We start from the raw sequence: 9,483 nt of genomic DNA, 5'->3' as shown, positions 1-9,483 counted from the left end.
GGCATGTTGTGTAGTTCAAAAGTTGTCGAAGGGCGAGAGCCAGGTGAATCTATCTGCTGTAGTACGTTGAGTGGCTGTCTCGACGCCTGTATTAATGCTGGATCGCCTCTCACCAGTTGCTGTAGTTGCTTAAATTGGTGCTCCATACCTTTCCATCTGCGCTCTTGCCGGAGCGCCTCTGCCTCTATCTGGTCCTGCTGACGGCGCTGAGACTCCACCATCGTTCTCACCATCTTCTCCAAGCGGTCTGTTCTGTCTTCGACCACAGGAGTGGGATATTTAGATGACTCTGTGGATTTGGGCCTGGTCCCCATAGTTGAACCATCTCTAGGGGGTGCCATACCTCTGCCTTGACTGTCCATCTTGACTCACTGAGTGCTGCTCGGACACTGTTTACCCGGAAACCGCTGCCACCAAATGTTGTGGGTAGATGTGACTGAGAGGTCGTGAGCAGATGTAAACACTCAGGAGAAGTTGGATGAGTTTGAGAAGATGGGATTTTTTATTTATTTACCCCAATTCAGGCCAAATAAAGGCAATAAAAATCATCAACATTAAAGAAGAAAAATAACTATTAAATAAGAAAGTAAATTGACATGAGAGTCAAAAAAAAAAAACAATCAAAATTTATAATTTTCAGCTGCTTAGAAACAGAGCTTAATAAGAAATCACATTTGAGAGCCTACATCAGACTTATGTCTTCACCTCTCCTTTTTCCAAGACTGACACTGTTCGACTATTTATAGACCTGAAACACACCTCTGAAATTGGCACATACCAACACACCATACAATACAGGGGTGGCTCAGGTGAGCAAACAATAAAAGCTTAACAACAGCCAAAATACTAAATATACAAACGTAGAAAATTGCAGACCATTATTTATATAATGCAAGCTCATATTTGGCAAAGCCACAATATATATTTACAGCTAATAAATTAAATTAAATTAATAAATCAAACTCGGGGTAACTTCCTGTTGACCCGGAAGTAATAGCGTCATTTCAAGCTATTTAAACCTGCCCATTGCAGCAAACTTCCCTTTAAACAGACCAAACGGGATATGCTGGTAAGACACAATGATGATACCTTGAAACTCTGTTACCTTTTAAACTAAATAAACAGACACATAATTAATAAAAACATGTATTGTGTAGTTATTGTGATCAGCTATTGTTGTGAAGTGAATGGCATGATTTGAACAGTAAGAGATGTATAAATGGCTGTAGCTATAGCATATAAATCACCGTAGTGTTAGATGTCAAAAATGTGCACACAAAAGCTACGGGATAAATGAGTGTATTGATGAATGGCTATAATTGACAAATGATTAGAAACAGTATGATGGTTAACGAAATACATAAACACACTATACCAACATATAAAGGTAACATACTCAGTCTTTACCTTATGGTAGGTAGCGCTCCGCTACCGTGACGGTAGCTATGCGCTCTGTCACAACGTGACATCCACGTCATTGAGCTCAGTTTGAGTCTGCGCAGTACGCTCAACACCCAGGAAGTGCGTGCTTCTAATTGACTTCACTTGTCTCCGTTGAATCCAATGGGGTCGCTGTGTCCATTTCTTTTACTGTCTATGGCCAGGACCCTGTCACTAGAAACAAGACTCTACACATGCATGACCAACAGGATCCTGACAAGTTCTTGTTGAATGCATTTTCTATGTCAGTCCGAGTACATATCTTACCTTTTAATTTATTACCACATTTGTTGAAAAAAAAAAACTGTATCCTATTTGGGTTTTCTCTGAAATATTGGTCTACCCTTTAGTGCTATTTTCTGTTTGACCAGTAGATTAAAGATGGAGGTATATTAATGAAATAGTGAGGGAATACCACTCCTTAATACTTTAAATGGGAACAAATTACTTTTTGTCAGTACTGCTATAACAAGTTTCCAGAAATTCCACAGTTTTCTAGGTCAAATATCTCAGTACTCCCAGGCCCCTTGGAATTTTCCAGGGGAAAACTTTACAATACGTCTTGCACATGCACCATATTGCAATTACTCTTAAATGTAGGTTTTTTTATTTTAAATATTTTTTCTTTAAAAAAAAACTAGGTTATAATCAAAGTATATCTAAAATAACATGTTCAAATAAAATAAAGGTTCACAAAGCTCTTACTATACTCAAATCCTAGGGCTGTGGCGCAAGTCAAAAAGTTTGAAAACCACTCCTGTAACTTATAAAATAAAGTCGAAATAAGTTAAGCTAACTTACAGCAGTTACAGAACCTCATAAGTTACAGCAACTCATCACTAGTCAAAATAAAAAATGAAAGTTTAAACGATTTGTAAATCTTAAAAAATTGGAAGTGCAATTTTTTTTACAGTTTTATTTGGAATCTAATCGATGCAACATTTTAATAAGAAGGCTTTATAGACCCTGTGATCAATATGAAAACATTGCACTACCTTTCTTATAGTAAATCACAGAAAAATGATACAAAAGCTGTAACTATCCTTTATATAGGACATATACTATTTAAGTACAGATATGAGCATGTGTGTTTTTGATAAGTAATGCAGATGTGGTGACACTGTGAAGGTTATACATAATTTTGGCAGAGACGGCAAGTATATAACAGAATTTCATATGCTTTTGTTCCATCCTTTCTATTGGCATTGCAGTCCCTTTCACATCAATAGAGTGTGTGGATGAAGATTTAACAAGGCCAGAGATGAGTCAGGCCAGTTTACTTCATCATGAGGCATAATAAAATCAAATAAAATATGTTTAGTACAGAGTGGAAAAAGATTTTGTGTTCCAAATAGCCCCTTTATGTTAAATGGGGACCTTCGTTTTGACAGTAGCTAAAACAAATATTGAGAGAGTTGTGACCCTATGTGCAGAGTTATAATCATGTTGAGGCTTTCTGTCTCTTCCTCTCTTTTCCTATTCATCTGTTGTCCTTCTGGAAAAAGTGATGATAGCTAAGCACTCATTTTCAATTATAGACCAATTACAATCACGTTATAGTAGAGGCAACTGATGGAAGTTTATGTGAAAGTACATTACCACATAATTAACTGTCACGCTTAACACTATCATATTTCTCTTGGTGTTATTAATATATTAAACTTTGTTTTCATTGTTTGTTATATCATGTTTGCATTTAAAACAAATATTAACTCTTTCCCCGCCAACATTTAAAAAAAAGTTGCCAGCCAGCGCCAGCATTTTTTCATGATTTTCACAAAAGTTTAATGCCTTCCAGAAAATGTTCTTTTTTAAATATATAAACATACAATATATCAAATAAAAAACAGACCCTCTGCTTTCCAAAAAAAAAAAAAACGTTTCATCTTACCTTCATTAGTTCTCTTCACCTCTCAAATATGGGTAGATTTCTTCAAAAACACCCAATTTTTTTGAGCAAAAAGGACTTTTGATAGAGATCAGATGGAGAGAGACCAAAACATTCACGGAGTTCTTTCTCTTTCAAGCGAGGCGTTACTTCCGGGTTGTATAAGTTGCGGAAGTGCGCCACCTGGCGGATTGCCGAAAAATCTCGTCATTGGCAGGGAAGCATTTTCTCTTAACTCAACTTAGAGTTAATATATTATTACATTATAGTAATAATTTCATTACAATAATTACATTCTCATGATGTGCGTACTGTAAAAATAGCATACTGTGTGAAAATACTCCAAATTCCCATTTTGGATGCATATGGTACACCAATCCTTCCCGTTCACTTAATATGGCACATCTTTTCGTGTCATTTTATGTATTGGTTTCTCAATTTATTTCAGTTTTTTCTGATTTTGGTAGTATGCCATACATGGGACACTGGAGGTGAGTTTCACCTCGATTGTGTGTGCGTGTGTGTCAGATGACCCCTATGTCCTTTACCTCGGGGCACCAGCTAAAGAATTAAACTGAATTTGATCTGCAACAAATAAGAAAATATATCATTTATCCGAAGGATTTTGTGAAATTCTGGCCAACTTATAAAACTTTGAATTGTATAATCAATACAAAGAAGACACCATGTGTAACAGTTGTGTTTTGTTTTCTTTGTTCATGTCTCTTTTGAAATTTGTGTCTTTAATCATGTCTTTTATTTTGAAATTGTTCACTGTTATGGTTGTCTCTTCTTTCCCTGATGTGTCATGTGCTGATTGGTTCCCTGTATGTACAGTATAAGCCCTCTTGTATAGCATTGTCTTTTTCAAACTTTGTTTAATGTCAGTGTATTTACTGTTAAGCTCTCGTCATGCCATGCTTTATGTTTGTTCATGTTACTTTGTTTTGTTTAATGTAATCATATTTGCTGTACTGTAGGCTAGTCATGCCATGTCTATGTTTGTTCATGCTACTTTGTTTAATAAAACTGCACTTAGATACTTTTATAACTTTCAGATAAGGAGGAGTTCGCATCTTGGAACTGTGCTGATGCAGAACCGTGATTGGCTGTTGGAGCCCACAGAATGTGGCCCACTTTTCTTCACTGTGAGGAATTCATTTGCATAGCATAAAGTACACATTTAACTTTGCCTTTAGAATTTGTTCTAACCCTACCCTTGCCTAAATTGGTCGCTTTGACGTGGATGGCTCTTATGATGTAAAATTACTGTCTTATACATAACAGGGCTATTAAAATAATTTATAGGGTGATTTGTTCTTTGGTAAGCCAATACTTTGCAAAGCACTGCTGTTTCCTTATGGAATTTTTTACGATCACCCTGCCTTAAGATGAGGGTGAAGAGCGTTTGAAAGGATGATAAGGAGAAATGGTGTGGACCAATTAAAACGTCCTCTTCATCTCAGCTTTGACACTAAGGTCGGCCATTAAAAAATGTTGGTCAGTTTTATAATCTGTTCGAACTGGACAACTGTTTGTGCTAACCCACCAAAATCCAGTCCCAGTGTAGCAGTTGGGGAGGGGTCTGGAATGCTTTGTCGTATGCGCTGTTCACTACACTGTTTTTTAAACCATTGTCGCTTGGGGTTAAATTTGAGATTTGCTTTGGGATGTAATTTTATGTAACAAAAAGTTGTAACCCCAAACCCAAGTGACAATGGTAAAAAGAAAGAGAAACCAATACATAAAATGACACAAAATGATGCGCCATATTAAAGGTGCTCTAAGCGAATTCATGCGTTTTAGGCCACAAAACATTTTTTTGTTTCATATAGTAAACATCTCCTCATCTGTCGGCTGACTGTCCCCTGAACACACTGTAAAAAAAAACGCTGTCTCTGTGGACAGATCAGGCTCTGCAACCAAAACAAAGTTGTCAAACCTACCACCACAAAACATAACAAGGTGTTCCAGCCAATAAACGACAAGAAGGATTTGTGTTTGGGAGTTGTGTGCATTCATGACTCGTTTAGAAAGCACGGAAGAGAGGGGTTAGCTACATTTAGTTTTGTTTGACAAGACTTCGAACGTCAACAAGAAGTGACGTCACAAAGATTCGCTTAGAGCGCCTTTAAGTGAACAGGAAGTACTGTCGTATCATTTGCAAGCAAATTGTAATTTCGTATGTATTGCACAACTTTGGACACTGCATGCTAATTATAAGCAAATCATAAGAATGGGCTGCAAAGGGGCAGGACCCTAGAACAGTGGTTCTCAAACTGGGGTCCGGGGCCCCCAGGGGGGCCGTGAGATGGTTCCAGGGGGGCCCCAGTTTTATGACATTTTATAAAATACATTCATTTATCATGAATTCTGTGTAATTAAACCTAAAAAAATAAGGCTAACCAACAGAACTACTCTGTATAACATAATATGTTTTGTTTAAAGGCTCTCTAAGCGAATCTGCGAGACGTTAGTTATTGTTGACGTTTGAAACTGTTTTCAAACAGACGGAGCGTAGCTAACTCCTCCCCCTCCCCCTCCCTTCCCTTGCTTTCATGAACGCGCCCAACCCCCACCCCCAAATCCTTTTTGTCGTTTATTGGCTGGAATACTTTGTTTTGTTTTGTGATGCTAGGTTTGGCCACTTGTTGATATTGCCGTTTGTGAAGCCTGGGCTGTCTACAGAGATCGCGCTTTTTTACAGTTTGATCAGCTGACAGGCAGCAAGCTGATAGTGAGGAGATGTTTCCGGTATGTAACAAAAAATGTTTTATGGTCTAAAACGCTTCAATTCGCTTAGAGCACCTTTAATTAAAATGTTACATTTTTGAACAGTTTTTTGCCATAAATTTTCTTTTGGGGGGCTGCAAAGTAATGCACTGTACACAAGGGGGGCCGCATGCGGAAAAAGTTTGAGAACCACTGCCCTAGAACAGGGATAGGCATTCCTGGTCCTGGGGGGCCACAGCCCTGCAGAGTTTATCTCCAACCCTAATCAAACACAGCTGAAAAATCTAATTGAAGTCTTTAGTACTGTTTGGAAATGACATTCAGGTGTGTTCGATTAAGCTAAACTCTGCAGGACTGTAGGACCCTCAAGGCCCACACCTGCCCTAGAAAGATATGTGCCATGTAGGTACAGATATATATACTTATATATATAGAGGTACTTATATGAACTACACAAAAAAAAGCATAAAGTAAAAAAACACTTGATTTTGCAAGTCAATTCAATGTACTATTAGGAGTTTTGACATTGAGGCTGACATAACTTATAAAAACAAGTTGAAAACGTTTAACTTAATTTGTTAACTTAAAGTTACAAAATAAATGTTGATTTGACATGATTTTTTACAGTGTAGGTGTAATGGTGTACGTTTTGAAAGGGTACAACCCCACTTGGAGAAGTTTTTTATAACACTGTAAAATAAAATATTTACATTCTGATCATCTGTTTCTGCATTTTCTTTTTAAAAGGGTACTGTATCAGTAATGCATTTGTCATGTAAAATTCAAAGCACATATGCAGATGTAGACAACATCACAAAACTTCCAACAAAAAAACATATGCCAATATTAATTAGATTCAATGTATTTACGTAAGAACATGACATCTGTTAACCTTGTAAGGTACTGCCTGCTTTGAATTCCCTCATAAGTTTTTCTGTGAATTGACATGTAAATGAATCAAAGAGAAATATTCATGAGCCATAGATTTGGTTTTGAATCACAATTACTGTTCAAACAAAACTACTGGTTCATTATGTGCAAATTAGATGACACTTTCTACCAGGCAGGCAAGGCCACATATAGGGAAATTGACAGCACCTTATTGTACAATTTCAGTTCTTCGTCATTCCAGTGTTCTTGAGAAGTCAACGCAGCTCATAACAAAACAAAAGCTGTCGATGCCAAGCTCCAGGTTTTCCAAATCAACACAGCTGGCACTACAACTTTTCTTTTAGCTTAAGACATTTTTATGGATCTTTGAATTCATCTCACAGATTCAGTCAGAAGAAAACGTTGTTCTTAGCTTTCTCAAAGATATAGCAGAGGACATGATTTAAAAATAATCAGCTCTTCTCAAGGAAATCATAAGGACAATCTTTCAAAGGACACATTTCAGCCCACAGCATTACAAGCACTAGAACTAAAGCAGTCTGGATTTACAGTAAGATGCCCATTACAGCACAGAACCTATAAACAACTCTGTTCTGGAGTATACTGTACCAGACCCGGCGCCAGACACAAATTCACGGACAGGCATTTAATTCTTTCGGGGGGCACAAATGAGATCAACCTCACTGCAATGCATAATATTATTAATTATGAATTAAATGGACAAAAAGGAGGAAGAACTGACGTACCTCTCCATTGATGCAATACAACAGAGGAGTCGTAAAGATTGGACCTAGCCTACGTTGCCTGACGGGACAAGTGGCCTAGCCTGATTAAAACGCCAATGTATAGTCCCTGACACAAGAAATCGATCAGCATTTAAAAAAAAATATAAGGTGCACTTTAAAACAGTAACTTTTTTTTTAACTGCACTTTTTAAAACAGTGGCAACTATACATGATATGACAACTATTTATCTGTTAATTATTTTCAAACAGTTTATGTATGAAGCTGATATTCAAAACGCTTGAATTTGTTCCAGGAAAACTAAACATAGGTAGCTCTAAAATCTCCTCTTACCGCCATTCAGTGTGTATATTGCAGCTGCTGCTATGGAAACTATAGGTATAATAGTAGAACTAATAAATAGTTTGAGTGAAGTTTATGGGAAATTTCTCATCCGAGCCAAAATAACAGGTGTGGGGATTCACACAGTACCTCTTGTTGGGCCTTTAAATCTGTGCATCAAAAATAGGAAGCACTGATATTTAAAGATCAACAGTGAACTGAGATGTTGTGAGATATTCGAACTCATTGGCATCTTACTGGAAATGTTTAATAATAATAATAATAACCACAACAATCATAATAATCATAATAGGATGCGACACCTGAAATATATTTTAACATATTTTTAATACTTTCAAGCTTTGAAGTCCTTTGTGCTCCTGCACTGTTAACCTTCATTTTGTTTTAACCCAAATAAATAAGTACACCTAACCTAAACCCTGAAAAATTGAGTGTTGTTTTGCTGTTTGTTGTCTTTATTTATACAACTGCAGTTATTATTGTTGCTTTTTATTATTTTTGCGGTGAAGTCAAGTGCTCATCTTTTCACTTCATGAGATTTGATTCCTGTCACCATTATAAAAACTTGTGTGTTGAGGTCTCTGTGTGAAGTTTAACCATTGCTTTACTTGATGTTACTTTTACTTTGCAATATGTCCGCTTTTTTGGAAGGCAAAGATTGCAGAGTTCTTTTAAAATTACAAGTTTTATAAAACTATGTAAAAATAAAATGTGTGAAATAATGTTTCTCATATTGTTAACTGACCAACTGTAGAACAGGAAATGTTTAGTCACAAGTAAATATTGCTGGAAGATGTTTTACGTTCAGTAAACGAAATTTTTTGAATTGCCTGGTCAGCAATTTTACACTGCAAAAAAATGACTTGTTTGCTTAGCATTTTTGTCTTGTTTTCAGTAGAAATATCTAAAAATTCTTAAATCAAGATGTATATTCTTGATAAGCAAAATGACCTAAGAAAATAATACTAGTGTTTAGACAAAAAATATACAATTTAAGTGAATTTGTGCTTAAAACAAGCAAAATTATCCGCCAATTGGGTGAGAAAATTTTACTTGAATTAAGTGTTTAAGAAAAAAGAAATCTTATTTCACAATTTTTTTTTCTCACCCCATTGGCAGATAATTTTGCTTGTTTTAAGGACAATTTCACTTAAATTGTATATTATTTGTCTTAAAACTAGACTTATTTACTTAGGTCATTTTGCTCATCAAGAAAAACCATCTTAATTTAAGAATTTTTAGATATTTCTACTGAAAACAAGACAAAAATACTAAGTAAGAAAGTCATTTTTGCAGTATAAAATTACTTGTTTGTTTAACTCAAACTTAAGCGAATTACCCTATGTTTTTCTAAGTTGAATCAACTTGTCAGTGTGAGGTAAAATGATGCAGACTCATCCAGTGAATGCAGATCTGTCTTCGGCTACAGATATCAGGTTGATCAA

Source organism: Paramisgurnus dabryanus, chromosome 7 (genome assembly GCF_030506205.2).
Source record: "Paramisgurnus dabryanus chromosome 7, PD_genome_1.1, whole genome shotgun sequence".
Taxonomy (NCBI): Eukaryota; Metazoa; Chordata; class Actinopteri; order Cypriniformes; family Cobitidae; genus Paramisgurnus; species Paramisgurnus dabryanus.
Note: the sequence above shows the minus strand (reverse complement) of the source record.